Source organism: Galeopterus variegatus, unplaced genomic scaffold (genome assembly GCF_000696425.1).
Source record: "Galeopterus variegatus unplaced genomic scaffold, G_variegatus-3.0.2 Scaffold899, whole genome shotgun sequence".
NCBI classification, from domain to species: domain Eukaryota; kingdom Metazoa; phylum Chordata; class Mammalia; order Dermoptera; family Cynocephalidae; genus Galeopterus; species Galeopterus variegatus.
The window spans coordinates 329,906-340,343 of record NW_007727010.1 but is presented as its reverse complement, the minus strand read 5'-3'; the positions used below and the strand labels follow the sequence as shown (position 1 = coordinate 340,343).

The 10,438-nt window shown below is 33.0% G+C and overlaps 1 protein-coding gene across 1 annotated transcript in view; it reads left to right on the top strand.

The window, feature by feature from the left end:
• The window catches only part of QSER1 (glutamine and serine rich 1), a 49,843-nt gene that overhangs the window by 12,755 nt on the left and 26,650 nt on the right, over positions 1–10,438 (top strand). The gene's annotated exons all lie outside the window — the stretch shown is intronic.

The window sequence follows — 10,438 nt, the reverse complement described above, 5'->3', positions numbered from 1 at the left end:
GTTGCCGGACACGAAAAAAGACAAAAAGGAAAAAAAAAAAAAAAGAATTTGGGCTTTGGAGTTAAATCACCTAGGGTTCAAATTCTAGCTTAATAGCTGTGTGACTTTAGACATGTTTGTCATTTATTAAATGAAAGTAGTGATTAGGGGGCTGGCTTGTGGCACACTTGGGAGAGTGTGGTGCTGATGACACCAAGGCCACAGGTTCGGATCCCTGTATAGCGGTGGCTGGTTGGCTCACTTTTGGAGAGCGTGGTGCTGACATCAACAGGTCAAGGATTAAGATCCCCCTACTGGTCATCTTTAAAAAAAAAAAAGCATAGAAAATAGTGATTAGGTAAATAGTATCCCCCTTCTAGGGTTTTTCAGAGAATTCAGAGACATAAAGCACTTAGTATAGAACCTGACACATTAATTTCATATATTATTATATTGTGTGCATCTTTGTATTCATAAGGCTTGAAACATAATAGGTACTCAGTGTTTGTTCAGTGAATGAGGATATGTAAAAGAAAAGTGGAACATTGAGGTGACCATGAGTTTGAGTTAAAGTAGCCAGGTTTTGCTTTTAATTTTGTGACTAGAAGTCTGAGTTTTGCACATATGTTCTGCAATGTCAAACAGTTTAGATGAGGTCACAGAGATGATAGGATAGACCTGTGATACTCCAAATTCCATGATTCCATGGTAAATAAAGTTTTAAAAAGTGGGGATGTCTTCCACTGATACCGATTTCTAAATACTCATAATATTTTCTGGAATATAGGCTTTTTGCCAGTTTTTGTGGACTGCTATAGCCATTCTTAGCATATGAAGATGTCTTTAGTTGCAGCTGTTTCCTCCTGTTTGTTGACTTTAAATTATTCATATGCCTAAAGAGCATATTTCTTGTTCTAAAATAATAGTGCATTCTATTACAAAGTTTGGGTAAAATAATTTTCTCTACGGTAAACATTATTTACATATTTACTTCCATTATAGGAATTGGGCTAAGGAAAAAAAGTGGAACCTTATCAAGGATCAATGTAATTACTAAATGCTAGGCTTTTTTAGGCAAGATGGTGTGCATTATCTAACACTCTGATTTCTGTATTTGCATTAAAATGACCAATGAAATGTAAAAAGGGGAAAACCTGCTTGAATCCCAAAACTAGGGATGGGTGCTATTTTCACCTATCCCTACTCTCTTCAAATTGAATTCTAGTGCAGTATAAAAGTAGTTTTTGCTGTACTAAAATGTTTCTGAAGCTACGTCAGATAACTTACTTTTACTTAGCCAGTGGAAGCAGAATGGTAAGAGTTATATGCTAACAAAGTCTAGTTACAATTTGACTTCATGCACAATGAGTGGTACATTTCTTCAAAATGAAGATCAAGCTGAAAAACAGCTCTCGGCCTTTACTTCTTAGGGAGCTATAGGTGTGTAGAGCAAGCTGTTATGAACACAAGTGACTGGAACCCAGATCTCAAGAACATAATGAAACCAAAAATGTTGTTTCCCTCCAGTTTGTTTGCATTTCCCTGGATAAAATGCACTTGGCTGAAATGTTTGGAAAGCTTAAAAATGTGAAATACTGACGCAGGAATCCAAAGTCTGTTTTCTGTGATTCTTGAAGATCTTTTAAAACTTAAAATTTGAGTTTTAATTTTGTTATAAAGTTTATTTTAGCTCCTTGTCTCTGAAATGTATTTGAAGTTATGGGATGTTATAAGGATTTAGTATATTCCCCCTAAATGGATGTTCAATTATTTAAATACTATTTATTGTACCATCCATTTTCCCCCTATTTATCTGAAATGCCACTTTTTGTAACTAAATTCCCACATTTGTGGTTCTGTTTCTGGACTCTTATTCTTTTCTATTGGTCTAGTTATCTTTTATCTATTCAACAGTATAATGTTTTAGTATGTTTAGTCCTTTGTAGTTATTTTTTTTTTTAATAGTTCTTTTGGCTATTGTTAGAATTCTCTCCAGATAAATTTAGAATCAGCATGTCAAATTTCATTAAACATTTTGGGAGAATTTTTTTAAAATTAAGAGTTTAATAGAAGAACTATTTATGATGTATAAGCAGGTGTAGGGAAACTGCAAGTGCTGTTGTATTACCCTAGAGCTAGTAGCAGTTGGGCCATTCCATCCTCTAGGCCTTAAAGGGCAGGGGGAGAGAGCAGTGACCAAAGCCTGGAGACGGATTGAGGATCAGGTCAAATGCACTACATTTGGTTTTTTTATTTCTTTAGATTCTTTTAGCCTACAATACAGGTCTTTCCACCCCCTACCCCCAAACACTGAATTATTGAAGAATCCAGGAGAGTTTTCTAATAGAATGTTTTACATTCTACATTTGTCTGATTATTTCCTTGTGTCATTTAACATCTTCTTTGTATCTTCTGTATTTCCTATAAACTGGGAGTTACATATAGAAGCTTGATTGGGTTCAGGATAATTGCTTTTGGCAACATCATTGGTAATATTGTACACTTTGTATTGCATTATATCTGGGCCACATAAAGTCAGGTCAGCTACATTTAATTCCTGCTTAAAGTAGTTACTGTCAAATCTCTTCATTGTAAAGCATATTTTTCTCTTAATATTTAATTAGTAGACTGTCTGTAGTTTTGGCAATCTTTGGCACCATGCAATTGTTCCGTTTCCCAAAGATCTTTTCATCCAGTTTTTTAAAAATTAGCGTTCTTGTGTAACTAAGAGCTTTTCTTTTTCTCCCATTTTCTTTCTTTTTTTTTTTTTTTTGTTAACAGTACTGAAATTTTTAATGTCCTTAAACATTATCATGAAAGATCAATATAATAACAGGATTCCTCTAAACCTATCATTGTCACTCCTCTTTCAGCCAAAGGGACTTTTTCTTTGTTTTTATTTTTTAAATATCATCATGGACTAATTTTGTAAATTTTCTTTTTAAATTTGCATACAGTAAATTTCATGCACAATTCTATGAGTTGTGAAAAATGCATAGTCATATAACTACCACCACAAATTAAGAACAGAACAGTAACAGTCACCCCTCAAAATTCCTTGCTTTGCCTTGTATTCATACTCACTAGCATCCCCAAGCATTCACTGATTTATTCTCTCTCCTTATTGTTTTGTCATATAAGTGGAGTCATATAATATAGTCTATATAATCTGGTTTCTTTACATAGCATAAGGCATTTGAGGGTTCATGTTATTGTGTGTATCAATAGCTTGCTCCTGTTATTGCCAAATAGTATCCCACTGGTATAGACTGTTCCATTTTGCATTATTACCATCAATGGATGAGTGTTCCAGTTGGCTCTGCATCTTTCCCAGCACTTGCTATTATCACTTTTGTTTTGTTTTTTAAGCCATCATAATAAGTATCTAGTGGTATCTCATTGTGGTTTTAATTTGCATTTCTCTAATGACTAATTATGTTGCACATTCTGTAATTGGGTTGTTTAACTCCTATATGATTTGTGAATATTGTTTCCCATTCTGTGACTTACCTTTTCATATTCTTTATTCATATTCTTTACATGTCTTTTTTGTTTGATTTTGGCTTTGGTGGCTGGCTGGTATGGGGTTAGGTGTCTAGAAGAGTGAAAGTTTTAAATTGTGGAGAGCTCTCATTTATGTTTTTTCTTTTATGATTTCCTAAGAAATCCTAAGAAATCTTTCTGTAACCCACGATCACAAAAATTTTCTTCTAGAAGTTTTATAGTTTTGCATTTTACATTGTAGGGAAGGAAAAATAATTTTTCCTACAAATTTTTCTACACATTTAAACACAGAAATACTATCTTTCTCTGAAACAAAGAAAGATTATGGGGAAAGGCCAGGTTAAGAAGAGATGGCCAGAAAAGCACCTTAAACAAAGGTAAGGTTTGTTATGCAGATTTAAGTCTATATGGTCTATAGTGATTTAGTCATACATTTTCTGGTGCAGAAAGGGAGACACCCTTACAGATGGAGATTTATTTTATAAATGTCAATTTCTCTTACAAAAGGGCAACATTTCAGAGCCTCTCTTGTTGTCTGCATTTTCTCAAAATAATGTTTATGTCAGGGAGGCATATTTTGAAGTGGCATATTCTGGTCTCCTACAGTCATGTTTTGGGATGGCTTGTCCTGAGCCCCATTAACATTCAGGTCTGATCCATTTTGATTTGATTTTTGTATATGATCCGAGATATGGGTTGAAATTTTTTTTGCATACGGAAGTTTGGCTTTTCCAGCACCATTTGTTGAGAGGACAGTCCTTTCTACATTTGATTGCCTCTTCACCCTTGTCAAAACTCAGTTGACCATATTTGTTTAGATATATTTCTGGATTCTTAGTTCTCTTCTACAGTTGATCTATGGGTTTATGCTTTTGCCAAATACTCTACTATCTTCACTGCTGTAGCTTTCAGGAAGTCTTAAAGTAAGGCAGTGTGGTCTTCCAAATGTGTTCTTTTTTTCAAACTTGTTTTACCTATTTAAGTTCCTTTTCCATACAAATTTTCAAATCAGCTGTCATTATCTACAAAAAAAGCTTGCTGGGATTTTGATTTTGATTTCATTAAATCTATAGCAATTTGAGGAGAACAGTAGGAGCTCCTTCAACATCTTGTGATTGTGATTACATTGAATTCCTAATTAATTTTAAGGGAGAATTGATACCTTGGTAAATTATTCTCTCCATAACTCATCCACTTACGGAATAGAGAGTTTTTCTACATATTCAGATCTTATTTTATGTCTGTTAACATTGTACAATTTTTTTTCCACAGAGATGTTAGTTTTAGTAGTTTTTTAAATATAATTTCCCTACAGTGTTTTCTAATTAGCTATTTATGATGTATGGCAATTATTGATTTTCCTGTCTCCATCTTGTATTTGGCATTTTTGTTGAATTCTTATTTTAACAGTTTTTCCAACTGATTCTCTTGCATTTTTAGGTAGACATTTATATCTTCTAAAAATAAAGGTAGTTTTCTCTCTCTCTCATTGGCCCAGATAGCAAAGATAGCAAGCATCCTGGTTTCCTCCTTGATGTTAAGTAAAATTGTGGTGTGTCACTATTTGTTGTCATTGGTTTCTGGTATATTGTATTCCTTAAATTAAGAAAATTTCCTTCTGTTTTGAGGGTATTTTTTTTAAAATCAACAACAAATATAGAATTTTGTCACATGCTTTTTGAGCTTTTTTGATATGTTTTTTTCCCTGCACATTAATCTGTTACTGTGGTAAGTTACTACTTGATTTCCTAATGCTGAACCTTTTAAAAAAAATTTCTGCCATGAACTGTGCTTGGTCATGATGAATTATTTTAATCCATTGCAAGATTTAACTTGATAGTATTTTATTTGGGATTTTTACACTTAAACTCATAAATGAGATTAGCTTATAGTATTTTTTATCTTAATCTTGTTCACTTTTATATTCAGGATGATGTCGGTCTTACAAATTAAACTTGGAAAGTTTTTATGTTTGTATAAGCTTTGAAAATGTTTACCCTATACAATAGGGATTGATAGAATTTTCTAAGAATAGATCTGACTGGCCATTTTTTCAGTTTTTTTCCTCAGGTAGCATGGTCTATCTGGCTCAATTTGAGAAAGATATATTTTCTAGGAAAATCTTTCACTTGGATTTTTAAATTTGTTGTTTTAAAGTTGTATATAACTTTTTAGTCTGTTCTGCTTCTGTAATTACATTTTCTTTCTTGCTCCAAATGATTATTTGCATCTTTTTCCTTATCAGTCTGTGAAAGGTTTTGTCTATTAGATGGTTCTTTTCAAAGAACCAAACTACTTCTCTTTTTTTACTCCTGTTATTCTTTACTTGCTTTTTCTTAATTTCTGCTTTTATCTTCTTTTCCCGTATGTTCCTAGGGTTTAATTTAATATTCTGTTTCTGGTTCCTTGAGTATAATAGTTTACTTTTGTATTTTCTGTCTAATGAATGACATTTAAGCTGTTAAGTTTTCTTCTTTGCACCACACTCTGGCCATATCTCACTGGCTTCAGTTTGTAATGCTCTTCTTATCTTTTCTAAGTGGTTTGTCATTTCAGTTTTGATTTCCTTTTTAACCCAAGAGTTATGAAGAATGGTCAGGGATTCTTTTTCTGTTTCCTAGCAGTTTTTTAGAAATTATTATTAATTTATGACCCTATTGTATTGTGCTCAGGGAATATGTTTGCATTTTGACTATGCAGATTTTGTTAGTAACTTGGTAAATGGTCAGTTTTTATAAATATTCCGTGAGTGCTAAGTGCTAGAAGATTTTATTTATTTGGTACCATTTTAAAATCCTTTAATTCTTTTGAATTTTTCCTTAATATGATAGATGACATTAGGTTATATATTTTTAAAATGTGTATGTGTATTTCGGAAGTAAATGACATGTCTGGAATTTACCTTAAAATACCCCAGCAAATCTAAAAAGAGTGATGGATAGATGAAACAAGTATACCAAATGTTTGTGGTTGTTACAGCTGGTTTACAGTACATGAGGGTTTGTATTCTCTACTTTTGTGTATGTTTAAATTTTTATAATAATAAAAAGTTTTTAAAAATCCTTTCTGCCTTTGTTTTTAGATTGCTTGATCTGTTGATGCCTGAGAAAGGTGTGTTAAAGTTTCCCACTATGTTTTATTGCTTTTCTAATATTGTTTACTGAATACATTTTGAACCTATGTAATTAGGTGCATAAAATTTTACTACAGGTACATTTCCTTTTACCATAATAAGATCTCTTTTTTCCATTTAATGATTTCTGTTTTTAACATTACCATACTAATTTTGTTGTTGTTGTTAGCACTTTTTATATTCCATATCTGTTTTCTTCTGGAACATTTTTTTCTTGTGAAATATAACTCACATATGGAAATAGAAAGTGCATAAAGAAAAATATAAAATTTTCGTAAATTTGAAAATGCAGACATTATTCAAGCCATATTCCCTGACTACAATGTAGTAATTTCATATAATACCAGAAAGAAAGAAAAAAAAGAATAAAGAAAGAAAAATTCACCCTTCTAAATACCTCTTGGCTTAAAAAGGAAACCAAAATTGAAATGACCAACTACTTAGAATGGATAATGGAGCATTATGTATATATTGAAACCAATGGGATGTGACCAGAGTGCAGTGCACAAAAAGAAAATTTATGGCATTAAATGTTATTCATTGGAAAGCAAAAAAGTACAAAAATAAATTGTGTACTAAACTCAACTCCAAACTCTAGAGCTAACCACTAACTGAATTGGATAGTGATTACTTTCTTGCTTTACTTTTATAATTTTACCACCTTGTATGCATCTCTGAAGACTTTGTTTTTTTTGTTTGGCTTGTTTTAAAACTTTATTATAAAGAGCATCATAAAGTATTGATACGTTTTCTCTCTACTAATTTGGAAATTATTTTTTACCATGGAAATTTTCACACATATACAGAAGTACAGAGTTTGGCATAATGAAATCAATTCATGCATCATTAGTTTTAATAATCCTTAATACATGGTCAGTCTTGTTTCATTCATATCTTTTCCTACTCTCCCACCTGCCTATTATTTTGATGAAATATTTCTATTCTTTCCCTGGTTATAACAGAAATTACAGTGTACATTTTCAGCTTCTCAAAAATCTGTCAGTATCAGGCCGGCCCGTGGCTCACTCGGTAGAGTGCGGTGCTGATAACACCAAGGCCACGGGTTCGGATCCTATATAGGGATGGCCGGTTTGCTCACTGGCTGAGCGTGGTGCTGACAACACCAAGCCAAGGATTGAGATCCCCTTACCGGTCATCTTTTTAAAAAAAAAAAAAAAAAAAAATCTGTCAGTATCTTAGTCTTCCTGGACAGTATAGATTTTTGAACACTGGAACTCCATTTAACCCCTGCTCACTTAAATGTTATTGTTACCATATATTTTAATTCTCTCTCTTTTTTTAATATATAATCAAGAAGACATCATTAAGAGTGTTTTAAATAGAGTTTGTGGGCCGAGCCCATGGCGCACTCGGGAGAGTGCAGCGCTGGGAGCGCAGCAGCGCTCCTGCCGTGGGTTCGGATCCTATATAGGGATGGCTGGTGTACTCACAGTGCTCACTGGCTGAGCGCAGTGCGGCCGGTCTCAAAAAGGATAAATAAATAAATAAATAAATAAATAAATAAATAAATAAATAAATAAATAAATAAATAAATAAATAAATAAATAAATAAATAAATAAATAAATAAATAAATAAATAAATAAATAAATAAATAAATAAATAAATAAATAAATAAATAAATAAATAAATAAATAAATAAATAAATAAATAAATAAATAAATAAATAAATAAATAAATAAATAAATAAATAAATAAATAAATAAATAGTTTGTTTAGATTTACTCATATTTGCCACTTTGTTCATCATCCATTCTTGCACCTAATACCTTCTCTTTGGGATTAGTTTGCATTTGACTGAAGCATGTCTTTTACAGTTTCCTTTTCTGAGGATCTGCTGATGGCAGTATCTCTGCTTTTGTTCACAGATAGCTATGTGATTTGTCTTGCACTTAGAAGTATTTGCAAAATTCAATGACATTGCTATAACAAAATCCCTTTTATTCCTTCATTCATCCGTTATTTATATGAACACAGTTTCTCAGTTCTTATGTCAGTAAAAATGAAGGACTGAAATAAAATTGATTGCAAAACCTTCCTCAATAAGTATTTTTCACTGATGGATTCATATATGAATAATTTTTAAATGCCACATCCATCCAACCGGAAGTATTCTTTTTACATTTAATACTTACTAAAATTTTAAAAAATATTAATTTGGATCCACTGCAAAACTATGATGTTAGATGTGTTTAATATTCAGTGCCTTCTGGTCACAGGACAAATCAATTTCCATTTACATACATATTTTTGTGGCAGAGAAGTATGGTAGTTTAGCTATAGTATTATAGAGATATATTAGGATAAAATCTATAGTATGGGCTCCTAACATGGTTAGATTATTCATCTGTATTTTATTAACAGGCCTTTCCCCTTAACTGGGAGGTATCGTATAAATGGACAAGGGTAGCTTTAATTTGGTACAAGAACAGGTAGGCTGACTGGTAACAATAAGGAGGGCTTTACTTTAGTTGTCAAGCACTTTAGTTTATTTTTCCCTCGCCTATTTGCTTTTCCATTATTTTTTCTGTGTTCCAGAGGTCTGGATTTACCTCAGGATCTGCTTTGATTCTCTCTCAGGTCCTCCACCACTATAGGCAGGTAGAGCTCACTTTCTTCAGGGTGCAGCTTTTGCATTTAGTCCATGATCAAACACCCCTGCTGCCTACATCTTAGTACAAGCAAGGGGATCACTGGCCTTCCTGTTTTTATTTATTTATTTTATTTATTCATTCAAAATTACCACTGGAATGCTACATGCTCTTTTTACTAGTTTCTCAACCCAAAGTTCCACTATTAACTCTGCCTGCTAAGTATTTTTTTAACAGCTTTATTGAATCTTGATTCACATACCATAACATCCACTCATTTAAAGTGTACAATTCAGTGGTTTCATAGAGTTGTGCCACCATCACCACAGTCTACTTTTAGAACATTTTTATTATCCAGAAAGAAACCCCATACCCATTAGCAGTCAGTATCTATATCTACATCCATACCAAGCCATGGGCAACCACTAATCTACTTACCTATTTTGGACATTTCATGTAAAACAAATCATATAATACATGACCTATTGTGACTGGCTTCTTTCATTTAGCATAATGTGTTGAGGGTTTATCTATGTTGTAGCACATATCAGTTCTTAATTCATTTTTATTCCCTAATAATGTAAATATACCACATTTTGTGTATCTATTCATCAATTGATGGACATTTGGATTTTCTTCACTTTTTGGCTATTTTGAATAATGCTGCTATGGACATTTACATACAAATTTTTGTGTGGACATTTGTTTTTATTTCTTTAGGGTATGCATCCAGAAGTGGAATTCCTTGGTCATATGATATCTCCATACTTAATGGAGGAATGGTCAAACTCCATTTGCAAAGTGGCTGTACCATTTTACATTTCCATCAGCCACATACAAGGGTTCCAGTTACTTCACATTCTTGTCGACACTTGTTATTGTCTATATTTTTAATTATAGCTTTCCTAGTACATATGAAGTTGTATTTCATTTTGATTTGCATTTATCTAATGACTAATAATTTTGAGCTGCCTTTCATATGCTTATTGATCATTCTTTAAATCTTTGGACAAATGTCTATTCAGATCCTTTGCCCATTTTAAAAATTAGGTTATTTGGGGCCGGCCCGGTGGTGCACTGGATGGTGCGCCGCTTGGGAAGCGCAGCGGCGCTCCCGTCCGAGGGTTCGGATCCCACATATGGACCGGTTCCCGCTCACTGGCTGAGCGGGGCGTGGGGGCAACACCGAGGGTTGCGATCCCGTTGCCGGTC